A 23640-nucleotide genomic window follows, 5' to 3' on the forward strand; every position below is an offset into this window, starting at 1 on the left:
ACATTTTATGTTTCAGAAAACAATTATTCTTTCTTGTATCCCAGAAGGCTTGATAATATGATGTGAAGTAAACACTGGATTGACAAAACCTCGATCATCCCCTGATGTACGCAAGTTGATTGTCATCTGGCTCTGTGGCGCAATGGATAGCGCGTTGGACTTCTAAGTGAATTGGCAAAGTCATTCAAAGGTTGCGGGTTCGAATCCCCCCAGAGTCGCATTTTTTACTTTCTTATTCAAACAAGGAACATTATGCATGTGAGGAATGTTTATTTTTGGCCGATGCTTTAATCTTAGTATTTGACCCAAGTTGAACCTATGTATCTAATACAGCATGCAACTGAATCAAAAGCAGTCTGCCTTCCATTGCAACAGGAACATATTGCTCATAAGCAATACAACATCACTGCCAGAAACTTTGCACTTTCCTAACGTATCCTTCCTTCAGAAACATTGTCTTTATAATAGCTGTAAATGAGATAGACCAAAAACACGACACCCTACACTCAGACATTTGTTTCTAGCGACATATAAAGTAAAATCTTCTTTCAAAGCTATTTATGGTATATTCTCTTTGTGTTTTTGTATTGTTAACCAATTGTATGGCTGCACTTTTTATCCAGTTCTTTTTTATTAAGGTATGGAATTGTTGTCCAAACGTATTCAGTTTGCAAGAAAATACAGTAATACCCTATTCTCCGAATTTATCCCTAAAGGAACAAAAGTGTAGTTCAAGGTTTCACCCAGAAGTGTGATTCTTCTACAGACATTTTATGTTTCAGAAAACAATTATTCTTTCTTGTATCCCAGAAGGCTTGATAATATGATGTGAAGTAAACACTGAATTGACAAAACTTTGATCATCCCTTAATGTACGCAAGTTGAATTTCATCTGGCTCTATGGCGCAATGGAAAGCGCGTTGGACTTCTAAGTGAATTGGCAAAGTCATTCAAAGGTTGTGGGTTCGAATCCCACCAGAGTCGCATTCTTTACTTTCTAATTCAAACAAGGAACATTATGCATGTGAGGAATGTTTATTTTTGGCCGATGCTTTAATCTTAGTATTTGACCCAAGTTGAACCTATGTATCTAATACAGCATGCAACTGAATCAAAAGCAGTCTGCCTTCCATTGCAACAGGAACATATTGCTCATAAGCAATACAACATCACTACCAGAAACTTGGCACTTTTCTAATGTATCCTTCCTTCAGAAACATTGTCTTTATAATAGCTGTAAATGAGATAGACCAAAAACACGACACCCTACACTCAGACATTTGTTTCTAGCGACATATAAAGTAAAATCTTCTTTCAAAGCTATTTATGGTATATTCTCTTTGTGTTTTTGTATTGTTAACCAATTGCATGTCTGCACTTTTTATCCAGTTCTTTTTTATTAAGGTATGGAAATGTTGTCCAAACGTATTCAGTTTGCAAGAAAATACAGTAATACCCTATTCTCCGAATTTATCCCTAAAGGAACAAAGGTGTAGTTCAAGGTTTCAGCCAGAAGTGTGATTCTTCTACAGACATTTTATGTTTCAGAAAACAATTATTCTTTCTTGTATCCCAGAAAGCTTGATAATATGATGTGAAGTAAACACTGGATTGACAAAACTTTGATCATCCCTTAATGTACGCAAGTTAATTTTCATCTGGATCTGTGGCGGAATGGATAGCGCGTTGGACTTCTAAGTGAATTGGCAAAGTCATTCAAAGGTTGTGGCTTTGAATACCACCAGAGTTGCATTTTTTACTTTCTTATTCAAACAAGGAACATTATGCATGTGAGGAATGTTTATTTTTGGCCGATGCTTTAATCTTAGTATTTGACCCAAGTTGAACCTATGTATCTAATACAGCATGCAACTGAATCAAAAGCAGTCTGCCTTTCATTGCAACAGGAACATATTGCTCATAAGCAATACAACATCACTACCAGAAACTTGGCACTTTTCTAATGTATCCTTCCTTCAGAAACATTGTCTTTATAATAGCTGTAAATGAGATAGACCAAAACACGACACCCTACGCTCAGACATTTGTTTCTAGCGACATATAAAGTAAAATCTTCTTTCAAAGCTATTTATGGTATATTCTCTTTGTGTTTTTGTATTGTTAACCAATTGTATGTCTGCACTTTTTATCCAGTTATTTTTTATTAAGGTATGGAATTGTTGTCCAAACCAATTCACTTGGCAAGAAAATACTGTAATACCCTATTCTCCGAATTTATCCCTAAAGGAAAAAAGGTGTAGTTCAAGGTTTCACCCAGAAGTGTGATTCTTCTACAGACATTTTATGTTTCGGAAAACAATTATTCTTTCTTGTATCCCAGAAGGCTTGATAATATGATGTGAAGTAAACACTGGATTGACAAAACCTCGATCATCCCCTGATGTACGCAAGTTGATTGTCATCTGGCTCTGTGGCGCAATGGATAGCGCGTTGGACTTCTAAGTGAATTGTCAAAGTCATTCAAAGGTTGTGGGTTCGAATCCCACCAGAGTCGCATTTTTTACTTTCTTATTCAAACAAGGAACATTATGCATGTGAGGAATGTTTATTTTTGGCCTTTAATCTTAGTATTTGACCCAAGTTGAACCTATGTATCTAATACAGCATGCAACTGAATCAAAAGCAGTCTGCCTTCCATTGCAACAGGAACATATTGCTCATAAGCAATACAACATCACTACCAGAAACTTGGCACTTTTCTAATGTATCCTTCCTTCAGAAACATTGTCTTTATAATAGCTGTAAATGAGATAGACCAAAAACACGACACCCTACACTCAGACATTTGTTTCTAGCGACATATAAAGTAAAATCTTCTTTCAAAGCTATTTATGGTATATTCTCTTTGTGTTTTTGTATTGTTAACCAATTGTATGGCTGCACTTTTTATCCAGTTCTTTTTTATTAAGGTATGGAATTGTTGTCCAAACGTATTCAGTTTGCAAGAAAATACAGTAATACCCTATTCTCCGAATTTATCCCTAAAGGAACAAAGGTGTAGTTCAAGGTTTCACCCAGAAGTGTGATTCTTCTACAGACATTTTATGTTTCAGAAAACAATTATTCTTTCTTGTATCCCAGAAGGCTTGATAATATGATGTGAAGTAAACACTGGATTGACAAAACTTCGATCACCCCTTAATGTACGCAAGTTGATTTTCATCTGGATCTGTGGCGCAATGGATAGCGCGTTGGACTTCTAAGTGAATTGGCAAAGTCATTCAAAGGTTGTGGGTTCGAATCCCACCAGAGTCGCATTTTATACTTTCTAATTCAAACAAGGAACATTATGCATGTGAGGAATGTTTATTTTTGGCCGATGCTTTAATCTTAGTATTTGACCCAAGTTGAACCTATGTATCTAATACAGCATGCAACTGAATCAAAAGCAGTCTGCCTTCCATTGCAACAGGAACATATTGCTCATAAGCAATACAACATCACTGCCAGAAACTTTGCACTTTCCTAATGTATCCTTCCTTCAGAAACATTGTCTTTATAATAGCTGTAAATGAGATAGACCAAAAACACGACACCCTACACTCAGACATTTGTTTCTAGCGACATATAAAGTAAAATCTTCTTTCAAAGCTATTTATGGTATATTCTCTTTGTGTTTTTGTATTGTTAACCAATTGTATGGCTGCACTTTTTATCCAGTTCTTTTTTATTAAGGTATGGAATTGTTGTCCAAACGTATTCAGTTTGCAAGAAAATACAGTAATACCCTATTCTCCGAATTTATCCCTAAAGGAACAAAGGTGTAGTTCAAGGTTTCACCCAGAAGTGTGATTCTTCTACAGACATTTTATGTTTCAGAAAACAATTATTCTTTCTTGTATCCCAGAAGGCTTGATAATATGATGTGAAGTAAACACTGGATTGACAAAACCTCGATCATCCCCTGATGTACGCAAGTTGATTGTCATCTGGCTCTGTGGCGCAATGGATAGCGCGTTGGACTTCTAAGTGAATTGGCAAAGTCATTCAAAGGTTGCGGGTTCGAATCCCACCAGAGTCGCATTTTTTACTTTCTTATTCAAACAAGGAACATTATGCATGTGAGGAATGTTTATTTTTGGCCGATGCTTTAATCTTAGTATTTGACCCAAGTTGAACCTATGTATCTAATACAGCATGCAACTGAATCAAAAGCAGTCTGCCTTCCATTGCAACAGGAACATATTGCTCATAAGGAATACAACATCACTGCCAAAAACTTTGCACTTTCCTAATGTATCCTTCCTTCAGAAACATTGTCTTTATAATAGCTGTAAATGAGATAGACCAAAAACACGACACCCTACACTCAGACATTTGTTTCTAGCGACATATAAAGTAAAATCTTCTATCAAAGCTATTTATGGTATATTCTCTTTGTGTTTTTGTATTGTTAACCAATTGTATGGCTGCACTTTTTATCCAGTTCTTTTTATTAAGGTATGGAATTGTTGTCCAAACGTATTCAGTTTGCAAGAAAATACAGTAATACCCTATTCTCCGAATTTATCCCTAAAGGAACAAAGGTGTAGTTCAAGGTTTCACCCAGAAGTGTGATTCTTCTACAGACATTTTACGTTTCAGAAAACAATTATTCTTTCTTGTATCCCAGAAGGCTTGATAATATGATGTGAAGTAAACACTGGATTGACAAAACTTCGATCACCCCTTAATGTACGCAAGTTGATTTTCATCTGGATCTGTGGCGCAATGGATAGCGCGTTAGACTTCTAAGTGAATTGGCAAAGTCATTCAAAGGTTGTGGGTTCGAATCCCACCAGAGTCGCATTTTATACTTTCTAATTCAAAGAAGGAACATTATGCATGTGAGGAATGTTTATTTTTGGCCGATGCTTTAATCTTAGTATTTGACCCAAGTTGAACCTATGTATCTAATACAGCATGCAACTGAATCAAAAGCAGTCTGCCTTCCATTGCAACAGGAACATATTGCTCATAAGCAATACAACATCACTGCCAGAAACTTTGCACTTTCCTAACGTATCCTTCCTTCAGAAACATTGTCTTTATAATAGCTGTAAATGAGATAGACCAAAAACACGACACCCTACACTCAGACATTTGTTTCTAGCGACATATAAAGTAAAATCTTCTTTCAAAGCTATTTATGGTATATTCTCTTTGTGTTTTTGTATTGTTAACCAATTGTATGGCTGCACTTTTTATCCAGTTCTTTTTTATTAAGGTATGGAATTGTTGTCCAAACGTATTCAGTTTGCAAGAAAATACAGTAATACCCTATTCTCCGAATTTATCCCTAAAGGAACAAAGGTGTAGTTCAAGGTTTCACCCAGAAGTGTGATTCTTCTACAGACATTTTATGTTTCAGAAAACAATTATTCTTTCTTGTATCCCAGAAGGCTTGATAATATGATGTGAAGTAAACACTGGATTGACAAAACTTCGATCACCCCTTAATGTACGCAAGTTGATTTTCATCTGGATCTGTGGCGCAATGGATAGCGCGTTGGACTTCTAAGTGAATTGGCAAAGTCATTCAAAGGTTGTGGGTTCGAATCCCACCAGAGTCGCATTTTATACTTTCTAATTCAAACAAGGAACATTATGCATGTGAGGAATGTTTATTTTTGGCCGATGCTTTAATCTTAGTATTTGACCCAAGTTGAACCTATGTATCTAATACAGCATGCAACTGAATCAAAAGCAGTCTGCCTTCCATTGCAACAGGAACATATTGCTCATAAGCAATACAACATCACTGCCAGAAACTTTGCACTTTCCTAATGTATCCTTCCTTCAGAAACATTGTCTTTATAATAGCTGTAAATGAGATAGACCAAAAACACGACACCCTACACTCAGACATTTGTTTCTAGCGACATATAAAGTAAAATCTTCTTTCAAAGCTATTTATGGTATATTCTCTTTGTGTTTTTGTATTGTTAACCAATTGTATGGCTGCACTTTTTATCCAGTTCTTTTTTATTAAGGTATGGAATTGTTGTCCAAACGTATTCAGTTTGCAAGAAAATACAGTAATACCCTATTCTCCGAATTTATCCCTAAAGGAACAAAGGTGTAGTTCAAGGTTTCACCCAGAAGTGTGATTCTTCTACAGACATTTTATGTTTCAGAAAACAATTATTCTTTCTTGTATCCCAGAAGGCTTGATAATATGATGTGAAGTAAACACTGGATTGACAAAACCTCGATCATCCCCTGATGTACGCAAGTTGATTGTCATCTGGCTCTGTGGCGCAATGGATAGCGCGTTGGACTTCTAAGTGAATTGGCAAAGTCATTCAAAGGTTGCGGGTTCGAATCCCACCAGAGTCGCATTTTTTACTTTCTTATTCAAACAAGGAACATTATGCATGTGAGGAATGTTTATTTTTGGCCGATGCTTTAATCTTAGTATTTGACCCAAGTTGAACCTATGTATCTAATACAGCATGCAACTGAATCAAAAGCAGTCTGCCTTCCATTGCAACAGGAACATATTGCTCATAAGGAATACAACATCACTGCCAAAAACTTTGCACTTTCCTAATGTATCCTTCCTTCAGAAACATTGTCTTTATAATAGCTGTAAATGAGATAGACCAAAAACACGACACCCTACACTCAGACATTTGTTTCTAGCGACATATAAAGTAAAATCTTCTATCAAAGCTATTTATGGTATATTCTCTTTGTGTTTTTGTATTGTTAACCAATTGTATGGCTGCACTTTTTATCCAGTTCTTTTTTATTAAGGTATGGAATTGTTGTCCAAACGTATTCAGTTTGCAAGAAAATACAGTAATACCCTATTCTCCGAATTTATCCCTAAAGGAACAAAGGTGTAGTTCAAGGTTTCACCCAGAAGTGTGATTCTTCTACAGACATTTTACGTTTCAGAAAACAATTATTCTTTCTTGTATCCCAGAAGGCTTGATAATATGATGTGAAGTAAACACTGGATTGACAAAACTTCGATCACCCCTTAATGTACGCAAGTTGATTTTCATCTGGATCTGTGGCGCAATGGATAGCGCGTTGGACTTCTAAGTGAATTGGCAAAGTCATTCAAAGGTTGTGGGTTCGAATCCCACCAGAGTCGCATTTTATACTTTCTAATTCAAAGAAGGAACATTATGCATGTGAGGAATGTTTATTTTTGGCCGATGCTTTAATCTTAGTATTTGACCCAAGTTGAACCTATGTATCTAATACAGCATGCAACTGAATCAAAAGCAGTCTGCCTTCCATTGCAACAGGAACATATTGCTCATAAGCAATACAACATCACTGCCAGAAACTTTGCACTTTCCTAATGTATCCTTCCTTCAGAAACATTGTCTTTATAATAGCTGTAAATGAGATAGACCAAAAACACGACACCCTACACTCAGACATTTGTTTCTAGCGACATATAAAGTAAAATCTTCTTTCAAAGCTATTTATGGTATATTCTCTTTGTGTTTTTGTATTGTTAACCAATTGTATGGCTGCACTTTTTATCCAGTTCTTTTTTATTAAGGTATGGAATTGTTGTCCAAACGTATTCAGTTTGCAAGAAAATACAGTAATACCCTATTCTCCGAATTTATCCCTAAAGGAACAAAGGTGTAGTTCAAGGTTTCACCCAGAAGTGTGATTCTTCTACAGACATTTTATGTTTCAGAAAACAATTATTCTTTCTTGTATCCCAGAAGGCTTGATAATATGATGTGAAGTAAACACTGGATTGACAAAACCTCGATCATCCCCTGATGTACGCAAGTTGATTGTCATCTGGCTCTGTGGCGCAATGGATAGCGCGTTGGACTTCTAAGTGAATTGGCAAAGTCATTCAAAGGTTGCGGGTTCGAATCCCCCCAGAGTCGCATTTTTTACTTTCTTATTCAAACAAGGAACATTATGCATGTGAGGAATGTTTATTTTTGGCCGATGCTTTAATCTTAGTATTTGACCCAAGTTGAACCTATGTATCTAATACAGCATGCAACTGAATCAAAAGCAGTCTGCCTTCCATTGCAACAGGAACATATTGCTCATAAGCAATACAACATCACTGCCAGAAACTTTGCACTTTCCTAACGTATCCTTCCTTCAGAAACATTGTCTTTATAATAGCTGTAAATGAGATAGACCAAAAACACGACACCCTACACTCAGACATTTGTTTCTAGCGACATATAAAGTAAAATCTTCTTTCAAAGCTATTTATGGTATATTCTCTTTGTGTTTTTGTATTGTTAACCAATTGTATGGCTGCACTTTTTATCCAGTTCTTTTTTATTAAGGTATGGAATTGTTGTCCAAACGTATTCAGTTTGCAAGAAAATACAGTAATACCCTATTCTCCGAATTTATCCCTAAAGGAACAAAAGTGTAGTTCAAGGTTTCACCCAGAAGTGTGATTCTTCTACAGACATTTTATGTTTCAGAAAACAATTATTCTTTCTTGTATCCCAGAAGGCTTGATAATATGATGTGAAGTAAACACTGAATTGACAAAACTTTGATCATCCCTTAATGTACGCAAGTTGAATTTCATCTGGCTCTATGGCGCAATGGAAAGCGCGTTGGACTTCTAAGTGAATTGGCAAAGTCATTCAAAGGTTGTGGGTTCGAATCCCACCAGAGTCGCATTCTTTACTTTCTAATTCAAACAAGGAACATTATGCATGTGAGGAATGTTTATTTTTGGCCGATGCTTTAATCTTAGTATTTGACCCAAGTTGAACCTATGTATCTAATACAGCATGCAACTGAATCAAAAGCAGTCTGCCTTCCATTGCAACAGGAACATATTGCTCATAAGCAATACAACATCACTACCAGAAACTTGGCACTTTTCTAATGTATCCTTCCTTCAGAAACATTGTCTTTATAATAGCTGTAAATGAGATAGACCAAAAACACGACACCCTACACTCAGACATTTGTTTCTAGCGACATATAAAGTAAAATCTTCTTTCAAAGCTATTTATGGTATATTCTCTTTGTGTTTTTGTATTGTTAACCAATTGTATGTCTGCACTTTTTATCCAGCTCTTTTTTATTAAGGTATGGAATTGTTGTCCAAACCTATTCACTTGGCAAGAAAATACTGTAATACCCTATTCTCTGAATTTCTCCCCAAGCGAACAAAGGTGCAGTTCAAGGTTTCACACAGAAGTGTGATTCTTGTTACAGACATTTTATGTTTCAGAAAACAATCATTCTTTGATGTGTCCCAGAAGGCTTGATAATGTGATGTGAAGTAAACACCGGATTGACAAAACTTCGATCATCCCTTAATGTACGCAACTTAATTTTCATCTGGCTCTGTGGCGCAATGGATAGCGCATTGGACTTCTAAGTGAATTGGCAAAGTCATTCAAAGGTTGTGGGTTCGAATCCCACCAGAGTCACATTTTTTACTTTCTTATTCAAACAAGGAACATTATGCATGTGAGGAATGTTTATTTTTGGCCGATGCTTTAATCTTAGTATTTGACCCAAGTTGAACCTATGTATCTAATACAGCATGCAACTGAATCAAAAGCAGTCTGCCTTCCATTGCAACAGGAACATATTGCTCATAAGGAATACAACATCACTGCCAGAAACTTTGCACTTTCCTAATGTATCCTTCCTTCAGAAACATTGTCTTTATAATAGCTGTAAATGAGATAGACCAAAAACACGACACCCTACACTCAGACATTTGTTTCTAGCGACATATAAAGTAAAATCTTCTTTCAAAGCTATTTATGGTATATTCTCTTTGTGTTTTTGTATTGTTAACCAATTGTATGGCTGCACTTTTTATCCAGTTCTTTTTTATTAAGGTATGGAATTGTTGTCCAAACGTATTCAGTTTGCAAGAAAATACAGTAATACCCTATTCTCCGAATCTATCCCTAAAGGAACAAAGGTGTAGTTCAAGGTTTCACCCAGAAGTGTGATTCTTCTGCAGACATTTTATGTTTCAGAAAACAATTATTCTTTCTTGTATCCCAGAAGGCTTGATAATATGATGTGAAGTAAACACTGGATTGACAAAACTTCGATCACCCCTTAATGTACGCAAGTTGATTTTCATCTGGCTCTGTGGCGCAATGGATAGCGCGTTGGACTTCTAAGTGAATTGGCAAAGTCATTCAAAGGTTGTGGGTTCGAATCCCACCAGAGTCGTATTTTTTACTTTCTTATTCAAACAAGGAACATTATGCATGTGAGGAATGTTTATTTTTGGCCGATGCTTTAATCTTAGTATTTGACCCAAGTTGAACCTATGTATCTAATACAGCATGCAACTGAATCAAAAGCAGTCTGCCTTCCATTGCAACAGGAACATATTGCTCATAAGGAATACAACATCACTGCCAGAAACTTTGCACTTTCCTAATGTATCCTTCCTTCAGAAACATTGTCTTTATAATAGCTGTAAATGAGATAGACCAAAAACACGACACCCTACACTCAGACATTTGTTTCTAGCGACATATAAAGTAAAATCTTCTTTCAAAGCTATTTATGGTATATTCTCTTTGTGTTTTTGTATTGTTAACCAATTGTATGGCTGCACTTTTTATCCAGTTCTTTTTTATTAAGGTATGGAATTGTTGTCCAAACGTATTCAGTTTGCAAGAAAATACAGTAATACCCTATTCTCCGAATTTATCCCTAAAGGAACAAAGGTGTAGTTCAAGGTTTCACCCAGAAGTGTGATTCTTCTAAAGACATTTTATGTTTCAGAAAACAATTATTCTTTCTTGTATCCCAGAAGGCTTGATAATATGATGTGAAGTAAACACTGGATTGACAAAACCTCGATCATCCCCTGATGTACGCAAGTTGATTGTCATCTGGCTCTGTGGCGCAATGGATAGCGCTTTGGACTTCTAAGTGAATTGGCAAAGTCATTCAAAGGTTGCGGGTTCGAATCCCACCAGAGTCACATTTTTTACTTTCTTATTCAAACAAGGAACATTATGCATGTGAGGAATGTTTATTTTTGGCCGATGCTTTAATCTTAGTATTTGACCCAAGTTGAACCTATGTATCTAATACAGCATGCAACTGAATCAAAAGCAGTCTGCCTTCCATTGCAACAGGAACATATTGCTCATAAGCAATACAACATCACTGCCAGAAACTTTGCACTTTCCTAACGTATCCTTCCTTCAGAAACATTGTCTTTATAATAGCTGTAAATGAGATAGACCAAAAACACGACACCCTACACTCAGACATTTGTTTCTAGCGACATATAAAGTAAAATCTTCTTTCAAAGCTATTTATGGTATATTCTCTTTGTGTTTTTGTATTGTTAACCAATTGTATGGCTGCACTTTTTATCCAGTTCTTTTTTATTAAGGTATGGAATTGTTGTCCAAACGTATTCAGTTTGCAAGAAAATACAGTAATACCCTATTCTCCGAATTTATCCCTAAAGGAACAAAAGTGTAGTTCAAGGTTTCACCCAGAAGTGTGATTCTTCTACAGACATTTTATGTTTCAGAAAACAATTATTCTTTCTTGTATCCCAGAAGGCTTGATAATATGATGTGAAGTAAACACTGAATTGACAAAACTTTGATCATCCCTTAATGTACGCAAGTTGAATTTCATCTGGCTCTATGGCGCAATGGAAAGCGCGTTGGACTTCTAAGTGAATTGGCAAAGTCATTCAAAGGTTGTGGGTTCGAATCCCACCAGAGTCGCATTCTTTACTTTCTAATTCAAACAAGGAACATTATGCATGTGAGGAATGTTTATTTTTGGCCGATGCTTTAATCTTAGTATTTGACCCAAGTTGAACCTATGTATCTAATACAGCATGCAACTGAATCAAAAGCAGTCTGCCTTCCATTGCAACAGGAACATATTGCTCATAAGCAATACAACATCACTACCAGAAACTTGGCACTTTTCTAATGTATCCTTCCTTCAGAAACATTGTCTTTATAATAGCTGTAAATGAGATAGACCAAAAACACGACACCCTACACTCAGACATTTGTTTCTAGCGACATATAAAGTAAAATCTTCTTTCAAAGCTATTTATGGTATATTCTCTTTGTGTTTTTGTATTGTTAACCAATTGCATGTCTGCACTTTTTATCCAGTTCTTTTTTATTAAGGTATGGAAATGTTGTCCAAACGTATTCAGTTTGCAAGAAAATACAGTAATACCCTATTCTCCGAATTTATCCCTAAAGGAACAAAGGTGTAGTTCAAGGTTTCAGCCAGAAGTGTGATTCTTCTACAGACATTTTATGTTTCAGAAAACAATTATTCTTTCTTGTATCCCAGAAAGCTTGATAATATGATGTGAAGTAAACACTGGATTGACAAAACTTTGATCATCCCTTAATGTACGCAAGTTAATTTTCATCTGGATCTGTGGCGGAATGGATAGCGCGTTGGACTTCTAAGTGAATTGGCAAAGTCATTCAAAGGTTGTGGCTTTGAATACCACCAGAGTTGCATTTTTTACTTTCTTATTCAAACAAGGAACATTATGCATGTGAGGAATGTTTATTTTTGGCCGATGCTTTAATCTTAGTATTTGACCCAAGTTGAACCTATGTATCTAATACAGCATGCAACTGAATCAAAAGCAGTCTGCCTTTCATTGCAACAGGAACATATTGCTCATAAGCAATACAACATCACTACCAGAAACTTGGCACTTTTCTAATGTATCCTTCCTTCAGAAACATTGTCTTTATAATAGCTGTAAATGAGATAGACCAAAACACGACACCCTACGCTCAGACATTTGTTTCTAGCGACATATAAAGTAAAATCTTCTTTCAAAGCTATTTATGGTATATTCTCTTTGTGTTTTTGTATTGTTAACCAATTGTATGTCTGCACTTTTTATCCAGTTATTTTTTATTAAGGTATGGAATTGTTGTCCAAACCAATTCACTTGGCAAGAAAATACTGTAATACCCTATTCTCCGAATTTATCCCTAAAGGAAAAAAGGTGTAGTTCAAGGTTTCACCCAGAAGTGTGATTCTTCTACAGACATTTTATGTTTCGGAAAACAATTATTCTTTCTTGTATCCCAGAAGGCTTGATAATATGATGTGAAGTAAACACTGGATTGACAAAACCTCGATCATCCCCTGATGTACGCAAGTTGATTGTCATCTGGCTCTGTGGCGCAATGGATAGCGCGTTGGACTTCTAAGTGAATTGTCAAAGTCATTCAAAGGTTGTGGGTTCGAATCCCACCAGAGTCGCATTTTTTACTTTCTTATTCAAACAAGGAACATTATGCATGTGAGGAATGTTTATTTTTGGCCTTTAATCTTAGTATTTGACCCAAGTTGAACCTATGTATCTAATACAGCATGCAACTGAATCAAAAGCAGTCTGCCTTCCATTGCAACAGGAACATATTGCTCATAAGCAATACAACATCACTACCAGAAACTTGGCACTTTTCTAATGTATCCTTCCTTCAGAAACATTGTCTTTATAATAGCTGTAAATGAGATAGACCAAAAACACGACACCCTACACTCAGACATTTGTTTCTAGCGACATATAAAGTAAAATCTTCTTTCAAAGCTATTTATGGTATATTCTCTTTGTGTTTTTGTATTGTTAACCAATTGTATGGCTGCACTTTTTATCCAGTTCTTTTTTATTAAGGTATGGAATTGTTGTCCAAACGTATTCAGTTTGCAAGAAAATACAGTAATACCCTATTCTCCGAATTTATCCCTAAAGGAACAAAGGTGTAGTTCAAGGTTTCACCCAGAAGTGTGATTCTTCTACAGACATTTTATGTTTCAGAAAACAATTATTCTTTCTTGTATCCCAGAAGGCTTGATAATATGATGTGAAGTAAACACTGGATTGACAAAACTTCGATCACCCCTTAATGTACGCAAGTTGATTTTCATCTGGATCTGTGGCGCAATGGATAGCGCGTTGGACTTCTAAGTGAATTGGCAAAGTCATTCAAAGGTTGTGGGTTCGAATCCCACCAGAGTCGCATTTTATACTTTCTAATTCAAACAAGGAACATTATGCATGTGAGGAATGTTTATTTTTGGCCGATGCTTTAATCTTAGTATTTGACCCAAGTTGAACCTATGTATCTAATACAGCATGCAACTGAATCAAAAGCAGTCTGCCTTCCATTGCAACAGGAACATATTGCTCATAAGCAATACAACATCACTGCCAGAAACTTTGCACTTTCCTAATGTATCCTTCCTTCAGAAACATTGTCTTTATAATAGCTGTAAATGAGATAGACCAAAAACACGACACCCTACACTCAGACATTTGTTTCTAGCGACATATAAAGTAAAATCTTCTTTCAAAGCTATTTATGGTATATTCTCTTTGTGTTTTTGTATTGTTAACCAATTGTATGGCTGCACTTTTTATCCAGTTCTTTTTTATTAAGGTATGGAATTGTTGTCCAAACGTATTCAGTTTGCAAGAAAATACAGTAATACCCTATTCTCCGAATTTATCCCTAAAGGAACAAAGGTGTAGTTCAAGGTTTCACCCAGAAGTGTGATTCTTCTACAGACATTTTATGTTTCAGAAAACAATTATTCTTTCTTGTATCCCAGAAGGCTTGATAATATGATGTGAAGTAAACACTGGATTGACAAAACCTCGATCATCCCCTGATGTACGCAAGTTGATTGTCATCTGGCTCTGTGGCGCAATGGATAGCGCGTTGGACTTCTAAGTGAATTGGCAAAGTCATTCAAAGGTTGCGGGTTCGAATCCCACCAGAGTCGCATTTTTTACTTTCTTATTCAAACAAGGAACATTATGCATGTGAGGAATGTTTATTTTTGGCCGATGCTTTAATCTTAGTATTTGACCCAAGTTGAACCTATGTATCTAATACAGCATGCAACTGAATCAAAAGCAGTCTGCCTTCCATTGCAACAGGAACATATTGCTCATAAGGAATACAACATCACTGCCAAAAACTTTGCACTTTCCTAATGTATCCTTCCTTCAGAAACATTGTCTTTATAATAGCTGTAAATGAGATAGACCAAAAACACGACACCCTACACTCAGACATTTGTTTCTAGCGACATATAAAGTAAAATCTTCTATCAAAGCTATTTATGGTATATTCTCTTTGTGTTTTTGTATTGTTAACCAATTGTATGGCTGCACTTTTTATCCAGTTCTTTTTATTAAGGTATGGAATTGTTGTCCAAACGTATTCAGTTTGCAAGAAAATACAGTAATACCCTATTCTCCGAATTTATCCCTAAAGGAACAAAGGTGTAGTTCAAGGTTTCACCCAGAAGTGTGATTCTTCTACAGACATTTTACGTTTCAGAAAACAATTATTCTTTCTTGTATCCCAGAAGGCTTGATAATATGATGTGAAGTAAACACTGGATTGACAAAACTTCGATCACCCCTTAATGTACGCAAGTTGATTTTCATCTGGATCTGTGGCGCAATGGATAGCGCGTTAGACTTCTAAGTGAATTGGCAAAGTCATTCAAAGGTTGTGGGTTCGAATCCCACCAGAGTCGCATTTTATACTTTCTAATTCAAAGAAGGAACATTATGCATGTGAGGAATGTTTATTTTTGGCCGATGCTTTAATCTTAGTATTTGACCCAAGTTGAACCTATGTATCTAATACAGCATGCAACTGAATCAAAAGCAGTCTGCCTTCCATTGCAACAGGAACATATTGCTCATAAGCAATACAACATCACTGCCAGAAACTTTGCACTTTCCTAATGTATCCTTCCTTCAGAAACATTGTCTTTATAATAGCTGTAAATGAGATAGACCAAAAACACGACACCCTACACTCAGACATTTGTTTCTAGCGACATATAAAGTAAAATCTTCTTTCAAAGCTATTTATGGTATATTCTCTTTGTGTTTTTGTATTGTTAACCAATTGTATGGCTGCACTTTTTATCCAGTTCTTTTTTATTAAGGTATGGAATTGTTGTCCAAACGTATTCAGTTTGCAAGAAAATACAGTAATACCCTATTCTCCGAATTTATCCCTAAAGGAACAAAGGTGTAGTTCAAGGTTTCACCCAGAAGTGTGATTCTTCTACAGACATTTTATGTTTCAGAAAACAATTATTCTTTCTTGTATCCCAGAAGGCTTGATAATATGATGTGAAGTAAACACTGGATTGACAAAACCTCGATCATCCCCTGATGTACGCAAGTTGATTGTCATCTGGCTCTGTGGCGCAATGGATAGCGCGGTGGACTTCTAAGTGAATTGGCAAAGTCATTCAAAGGTTGCGGGTTCGAATCCCCCCAGAGTCGCATTTTTTACTTTCTTATTCAAACAAGGAACATTATGCATGTGAGGAATGTTTATTTTTGGCCGATGCTTTAATCTTAGTATTTGACCCAAGTTGAACCTATGTATCTAATACAGCATGCAACTGAATCAAAAGCAGTCTGCCTTCCATTGCAACAGGAACATATTGCTCATAAGCAATACAACATCACTGCCAGAAACTTTGCACTTTCCTAACGTATCCTTCCTTCAGAAACATTGTCTTTATAATAGCTGTAAATGAGATAGACCAAAAACACGACACCCTACACTCAGACATTTGTTTCTAGCGACATATAAAGTAAAATCTTCTTTCAAAGCTATTTATGGTATATTCTCTTTGTGTTTTTGTATTGTTAACCAATTGTATGGCTGCACTTTTTATCCAGTTCTTTTTTATTAAGGTATGGAATTGTTGTCCAAACGTATTCAGTTTGCAAGAAAATACAGTAATACCCTATTCTCCGAATTTATCCCTAAAGGAACAAAGGTGTAGTTCAAGGTTTCACCCAGAAGTGTGATTCTTCTACAGACATTTTATGTTTCAGAAAACAATTATTCTTTCTTGTATCCCAGAAGGCTTGATAATATGATGTGAAGTAAACACTGGATTGACAAAACTTCGATCACCCCTTAATGTACGCAAGTTGATTTTCATCTGGATCTGTGGCGCAATGGATAGCGCGTTGGACTTCTAAGTGAATTGGCAAAGTCATTCAAAGGTTGTGGGTTCGAATCCCACCAGAGTCGCATTTTATACTTTCTAATTCAAACAAGGAACATTATGCATGTGAGGAATGTTTATTTTTGGCCGATGCTTTAATCTTAGTATTTGACCCAAGTTGAACCTATGTATCTAATACAGCATGCAACTGAATCAAAAGCAGTCTGCCTTCCATTGCAACAGGAACATATTGCTCATAAGCAATACAACATCACTGCCAGAAACTTTGCACTTTCCTAATGTATCCTTCCTTCAGAAACATTGTCTTTATAATAGCTGTAAATGAGATAGACCAAAAACACGACACCCTACACTCAGACATTTGTTTCTAGCGACATATAAAGTAAAATCTTCTTTCAAAGCTATTTATGGTATATTCTCTTTGTGTTTTTGTATTGTTAACCAATTGTATGGCTGCACTTTTTATCCAGTTCTTTTTTATTAAGGTATGGAATTGTTGTCCAAACGTATTCAGTTTGCAAGAAAATACAGTAATACCCTATTCTCCGAATTTATCCCTAAAGGAACAAAGGTGTAGTTCAAGGTTTCACCCAGAAGTGTGATTCTTCTACAGACATTTTATGTTTCAGAAAACAATTATTCTTTCTTGTATCCCAGAAGGCTTGATAATATGATGTGAAGTAAACACTGGATTGACAAAACCTCGATCATCCCCTGATGTACGCAAGTTGATTGTCATCTGGCTCTGTGGCGCAATGGATAGCGCGTTGGACTTCTAAGTGAATTGGCAAAGTCATTCAAAGGTTGCGGGTTCGAATCCCACCAGAGTCGCATTTTTTACTTTCTTATTCAAACAAGGAACATTATGCATGTGAGGAATGTTTATTTTTGGCCGATGCTTTAATCTTAGTATTTGACCCAAGTTGAACCTATGTATCTAATACAGCATGCAACTGAATCAAAAGCAGTCTGCCTTCCATTGCAACAGGAACATATTGCTCATAAGGAATACAACATCACTGCCAAAAACTTTGCACTTTCCTAATGTATCCTTCCTTCAGAAACATTGTCTTTATAATAGCTGTAAATGAGATAGACCAAAAACACGACACCCTACACTCAGACATTTGTTTCTAGCGACATATAAAGTAAAATCTTCTATCAAAGCTATTTATGGTATATTCTCTTTGTGTTTTTGTATTGTTAACCAATTGTATGGCTGCACTTTTTATCCAGTTCTTTTTTATTAAGGTATGGAATTGTTGTCCAAACGTATTCAGTTTGCAAGAAAATACAGTAATACCCTATTCTCCGAATTTATCCCTAAAGGAACAAAGGTGTAGTTCAAGGTTTCACCCAGAAGTGTGATTCTTCTACAGACATTTTACGTTTCAGAAAACAATTATTCTTTCTTGTATCCCAGAAGGCTTGATAATATGATGTGAAGTAAACACTGGATTGACAAAACTTCGATCACCCCTTAATGTACGCAAGTTGATTTTCATCTGGATCTGTGGCGCAATGGATAGCGCGTTGGACTTCTAAGTGAATTGGCAAAGTCATTCAAAGGTTGTGGGTTCGAATCCCACCAGAGTCGCATTTTATACTTTCTAATTCAAAGAAGGAACATTATGCATGTGAGGAATGTTTATTTTTGGCCGATGCTTTAATCTTAGTATTTGACCCAAGTTGAACCTATGTATCTAATACAGCATGCAACTGAATCAAAAGCAGTCTGCCTTCCATTGCAACAGGAACATATTGCTCATAAGCAATACAACATCACTGCCAGAAACTTTGCACTTTCCTAATGTATCCTTCCTTCAGAAACATTGTCTTTATAATAGCTGTAAATGAGATAGACCAAAAACACGACACCCTACACTCAGACATTTGTTTCTAGCGACATATAAAGTAAAATCTTCTTTCAAAGCTATTTATGGTATATTCTCTTTGTGTTTTTGTATTGTTAACCAATTGTATGGCTGCACTTTTTATCCAGTTCTTTTTTATTAAGGTATGGAATTGTTGTCCAAACGTATTCAGTTTGCAAGAAAATACAGTAATACCCTATTCTCCGAATTTATCCCTAAAGGAACAAAGGTGTAGTTCAAGGTTTCACCCAGAAGTGTGATTCTTCTACAGACATTTTATGTTTCAGAAAACAATTATTCTTTCTTGTATCCCAGAAGGCTTGATAATATGATGTGAAGTAAACACTGGATTGACAAAACCTCGATCATCCCCTGATGTACGCAAGTTGATTGTCATCTGGCTCTGTGGCGCAATGGATAGCGCGTTGGACTTCTAAGTGAATTGGCAAAGTCATTCAAAGGTTGCGGGTTCGAATCCCCCCAGAGTCGCATTTTTTACTTTCTTATTCAAACAAGGAACATTATGCATGTGAGGAATGTTTATTTTTGGCCGATGCTTTAATCTTAGTATTTGACCCAAGTTGAACCTATGTATCTAATACAGCATGCAACTGAATCAAAAGCAGTCTGCCTTCCATTGCAACAGGAACATATTGCTCATAAGCAATACAACATCACTGCCAGAAACTTTGCACTTTCCTAACGTATCCTTCCTTCAGAAACATTGTCTTTATAATAGCTGTAAATGAGATAGACCAAAAACACGACACCCTACACTCAGACATTTGTTTCTAGCGACATATAAAGTAAAATCTTCTTTCAAAGCTATTTATGGTATATTCTCTTTGTGTTTTTGTATTGTTAACCAATTGTATGGCTGCACTTTTTATCCAGTTCTTTTTTATTAAGGTATGGAATTGTTGTCCAAACGTATTCAGTTTGCAAGAAAATACAGTAATACCCTATTCTCCGAATTTATCCCTAAAGGAACAAAAGTGTAGTTCAAGGTTTCACCCAGAAGTGTGATTCTTCTACAGACATTTTATGTTTCAGAAAACAATTATTCTTTCTTGTATCCCAGAAGGCTTGATAATATGATGTGAAGTAAACACTGAATTGACAAAACTTTGATCATCCCTTAATGTACGCAAGTTGAATTTCATCTGGCTCTATGGCGCAATGGAAAGCGCGTTGGACTTCTAAGTGAATTGGCAAAGTCATTCAAAGGTTGTGGGTTCGAATCCCACCAGAGTCGCATTCTTTACTTTCTAATTCAAACAAGGAACATTATGCATGTGAGGAATGTTTATTTTTGGCCGATGCTTTAATCTTAGTATTTGACCCAAGTTGAACCTATGTATCTAATACAGCATGCAACTGAATCAAAAGCAGTCTGCCTTCCATTGCAACAGGAACATATTGCTCATAAGCAATACAACATCACTACCAGAAACTTGGCACTTTTCTAATGTATCCTTCCTTCAGAAACATTGTCTTTATAATAGCTGTAAATGAGATAGACCAAAAACACGACACCCTACACTCAGACATTTGTTTCTAGCGACATATAAAGTAAAATCTTCTTTCAAAGCTATTTATGGTATATTCTCTTTGTGTTTTTGTATTGTTAACCAATTGTATGTCTGCACTTTTTATCCAGCTCTTTTTTATTAAGGTATGGAATTGTTGTCCAAACCTATTCACTTGGCAAGAAAATACTGTAATACCCTATTCTCTGAATTTCTCCCCAAGCGAACAAAGGTGCAGTTCAAGGTTTCACACAGAAGTGTGATTCTTGTTACAGACATTTTATGTTTCAGAAAACAATCATTCTTTGATGTGTCCCAGAAGGCTTGATAATGTGATGTGAAGTAAACACCGGATTGACAAAACTTCGATCATCCCTTAATGTACGCAAGTTAATTTTCATCTGGCTCTGTGGCGCAATGGGTAGCGCATTGGACTTCTAAGTGAATTGGCAAAGTCATTCAAAGGTTGTGGGTTCGAATCCCACCAGAGTCACATTTTTTACTTTCTTATTCAAACAAGGAACATTATGCATGTGAGGAATGTTTATTTTTGGCCGATGCTTTAATCTTAGTATTTGACCCAAGTTGAACCTATGTATCTAATACAGCATGCAACTGAATCAAAAGCAGTCTGCCTTCCATTGCAACAGGAACATATTGCTCATAAGGAATACAACATCACTGCCAGAAACTTTGCACTTTCCTAATGTATCCTTCCTTCAGAAACATTGTCTTTATAATAGCTGTAAATGAGATAGACCAAAAACACGACACCCTACACTCAGACATTTGTTTCTAGCGACATATAAAGTAAAATCTTCTTTCAAAGCTATTTATGGTATATTCTCTTTGTGTTTTTGTATTGTTAACCAATTGTATGGCTGCACTTTTTATCCAGTTCTTTTTTATTAAGGTATGGAATTGTTGTCCAAACGTATTCAGTTTGCAAGAAAATACAGTAATACCCTATTCTCCGAATCTATCCCTAAAGGAACAAAGGTGTAGTTCAAGGTTTCACCCAGAAGTGTGATTCTTCTGCAGACATTTTATGTTTCAGAAAACAATTATTCTTTCTTGTATCCCAGAAGGCTTGATAATATGATGTGAAGTAAACACTGGATTGACAAAACTTCGATCACCCCTTAATGTACGCAAGTTGATTTTCATCTGGCTCTGTGGCGCAATGGATAGCGCGTTGGACTTCTAAGTGAATTGGCAAAGTCATTCAAAGGTTGTGGGTTCGAATCCCACCAGAGTCGTATTTTTTACTTTCTTATTCAAACAAGGAACATTATGCATGTGAGGAATGTTTATTTTTGGCCGATGCTTTAATCTTAGTATTTGACCCAAGTTGAACCTATGTATCTAATACAGCATGCAACTGAATCAAAAGCAGTCTGCCTTCCATTGCAACAGGAACATATTGCTCATAAGGAATACAACATCACTGCCAGAAACTTTGCACTTTCCTAATGTATCCTTCCTTCAGAAACATTGTCTTTATAATAGCTGTAAATGAGATAGACCAAAAACACGACACCCTACACTCAGACATTTGTTTCTAGCGACATATAAAGTAAAATCTTCTTTCAAAGCTATTTATGGTATATTCTCTTTGTGTTTTTGTATTGTTAACCAATTGTATGGCTGCACTTTTTATCCAGTTCTTTTTTATTAAGGTATGGAATTGTTGTCCAAACGTATTCAGTTTGCAAGAAAATACAGTAATACCCTATTCTCCGAATTTATCCCTAAAGGAACAAAGGTGTAGTTCAAGGTTTCACCCAGAAGTGTGATTCTTCTAAAGACATTTTATGTTTCAGAAAACAATTATTCTTTCTTGTATCCCAGAAGGCTTGATAATATGATGTGAAGTAAACACTGGATTGACAAAACCTCGATCATCCCCTGATGTACGCAAGTTGATTGTCATCTGGCTCTGTGGCGCAATGGATAGCGCTTTGGACTTCTAAGTGAATTGGCAAAGTCATTCAAAGGTTGCGGGTTCGAATCCCACCAGAGTCACATTTTTTACTTTCTTATTCAAACAAGGAACATTATGCATGTGAGGAATGTTTATTTTTGGCCGATGCTTTAATCTTAGTATTTGACCCAAGTTGAACCTATGTATCTAATACAGCATGCAACTGAATCAAAAGCAGTCTGCCTTCCATTGCAACAGGAACATATTGCTCATAAGCAATACAACATCACTGCCAGAAACTTTGCACTTTCCTAACGTATCCTTCCTTCAGAAACATTGTCTTTATAATAGCTGTAAATGAGATAGACCAAAAACACGACACCCTACACTCAGACATTTGTTTCTAGCGACATATAAAGTAAAATCTTCTTTCAAAGCTATTTATGGTATATTCTCTTTGTGTTTTTGTATTGTTAACCAATTGTATGGCTGCACTTTTTATCCAGTTCTTTTTTATTAAGGTATGGAATTGTTGTCCAAACGTATTCAGTTTGCAAGAAAATACAGTAATACCCTATTCTCCGAATTTATCCCTAAAGGAACAAAGGTGTAGTTCAAGGTTTCACCCAGAAGTGTGATTCTTCTACAGACATTTTATGTTTCAGAAAACAATTATTCTTTCTTGTATCCCAGAAGGCTTGATAATATGATGTGAAGTAAACACTGGATTGACAAAACTTCGATCATCCCTTAATGTACGCAAGTTGATTTTCAACTGGCTCTGTGGCGCAATGGATAGCGCGTTGGACTTCTAAGTGAATTGGCAAAGTCATTCAAAGGTTGTGGGTTCGAATCCCACCAGAGTCATATTTTTTACTTTCTTATTCAAACAAGGAACATTATGCATGTGAGGAATGTTTATTTTTGGCCGATGCTTTAATCTTAGTATTTGACCCAAGTTGAACCTATGTATCTAATACAGCATGCAACTGAATCAAAAGCAGTCTGCCTTCCATTGCAACAGGAACATATTGCTCATAAGGAATACAACATCACTGCCAAAAACTTTGCACTTTCTAATGTATCCTTCCTTCAGAAACATTGTCTTTATAATAGCTGTAAATGAGATAGACCAAAAACACGACACCCTACACTCAGACATTTGTTTCTAGCGACATATAAAGTAAAATCTTCTTTCAAAGCTATTTATGGTATATTCTCTTTGTGTTTTTGTATTGTTAACCTATTGTATGGCTGCACTTTTTATCCAGTTCTTTTTTATTAAGGTATGGAATTGTTGTCCAAACGTATTCAGTTTGCA

General features: G+C 36.0%; 11 non-coding genes across 11 annotated transcripts; all 11 read left to right on the plus strand.

Moving 5' to 3' along the window:
• The first annotated feature begins 894 nt into the window (after nucleotides 1-894).
• Nucleotides 895-984, plus strand: TRNAR-UCU (transfer RNA arginine (anticodon UCU)). Its single transcript is given in 2 exon segments — nucleotides 895-931; nucleotides 949-984. It is a non-coding gene; the product is annotated as a tRNA-Arg (tRNA).
• Nucleotides 985-2425: 1441 nt separating this feature from the next.
• Nucleotides 2426-2515, plus strand: TRNAR-UCU (transfer RNA arginine (anticodon UCU)). The gene is given in 2 exon segments: nucleotides 2426-2462; nucleotides 2480-2515. It is a non-coding gene; the product is annotated as a tRNA-Arg (tRNA).
• Nucleotides 2516-8547: 6032 nt separating this feature from the next.
• TRNAR-UCU (transfer RNA arginine (anticodon UCU)) lies at nucleotides 8548-8637 on the plus strand. Its single transcript is given in 2 exon segments — nucleotides 8548-8584; nucleotides 8602-8637. It is a non-coding gene; the product is annotated as a tRNA-Arg (tRNA).
• Nucleotides 8638-9314: 677 nt separating this feature from the next.
• Nucleotides 9315-9404, plus strand: TRNAR-UCU (transfer RNA arginine (anticodon UCU)). The gene is given in 2 exon segments: nucleotides 9315-9351; nucleotides 9369-9404. It is a non-coding gene; the product is annotated as a tRNA-Arg (tRNA).
• Nucleotides 9405-10080: 676 nt separating this feature from the next.
• TRNAR-UCU (transfer RNA arginine (anticodon UCU)) lies at nucleotides 10081-10170 on the plus strand. Its single transcript is given in 2 exon segments — nucleotides 10081-10117; nucleotides 10135-10170. It is a non-coding gene; the product is annotated as a tRNA-Arg (tRNA).
• Nucleotides 10171-11612: 1442 nt separating this feature from the next.
• On the plus strand, nucleotides 11613-11702 carry TRNAR-UCU (transfer RNA arginine (anticodon UCU)). Its single transcript is given in 2 exon segments — nucleotides 11613-11649; nucleotides 11667-11702. It is a non-coding gene; the product is annotated as a tRNA-Arg (tRNA).
• Nucleotides 11703-13143: 1441 nt separating this feature from the next.
• Nucleotides 13144-13233, plus strand: TRNAR-UCU (transfer RNA arginine (anticodon UCU)). The gene is given in 2 exon segments: nucleotides 13144-13180; nucleotides 13198-13233. It is a non-coding gene; the product is annotated as a tRNA-Arg (tRNA).
• A 6798-nt stretch (nucleotides 13234-20031) lies between these two features.
• Nucleotides 20032-20121, plus strand: TRNAR-UCU (transfer RNA arginine (anticodon UCU)). The gene is given in 2 exon segments: nucleotides 20032-20068; nucleotides 20086-20121. It is a non-coding gene; the product is annotated as a tRNA-Arg (tRNA).
• A 677-nt stretch (nucleotides 20122-20798) lies between these two features.
• On the plus strand, nucleotides 20799-20888 carry TRNAR-UCU (transfer RNA arginine (anticodon UCU)). The gene is given in 2 exon segments: nucleotides 20799-20835; nucleotides 20853-20888. It is a non-coding gene; the product is annotated as a tRNA-Arg (tRNA).
• A 676-nt stretch (nucleotides 20889-21564) lies between these two features.
• Nucleotides 21565-21654, plus strand: TRNAR-UCU (transfer RNA arginine (anticodon UCU)). The gene is given in 2 exon segments: nucleotides 21565-21601; nucleotides 21619-21654. It is a non-coding gene; the product is annotated as a tRNA-Arg (tRNA).
• Nucleotides 21655-23096: 1442 nt separating this feature from the next.
• TRNAR-UCU (transfer RNA arginine (anticodon UCU)) lies at nucleotides 23097-23186 on the plus strand. The gene is given in 2 exon segments: nucleotides 23097-23133; nucleotides 23151-23186. It is a non-coding gene; the product is annotated as a tRNA-Arg (tRNA).
• Nucleotides 23187-23640: the final 454 nt, after the last annotated feature.

The sequence above is a fragment of the Ambystoma mexicanum genome (assembly GCF_040938575.1).
Source record: "Ambystoma mexicanum isolate Mex_15411 chromosome 12 unlocalized genomic scaffold, UKY_AmexF1_1 Mex_chr12_unloc.1, whole genome shotgun sequence".
Taxonomy (NCBI): domain Eukaryota; kingdom Metazoa; phylum Chordata; class Amphibia; order Caudata; family Ambystomatidae; genus Ambystoma; species Ambystoma mexicanum.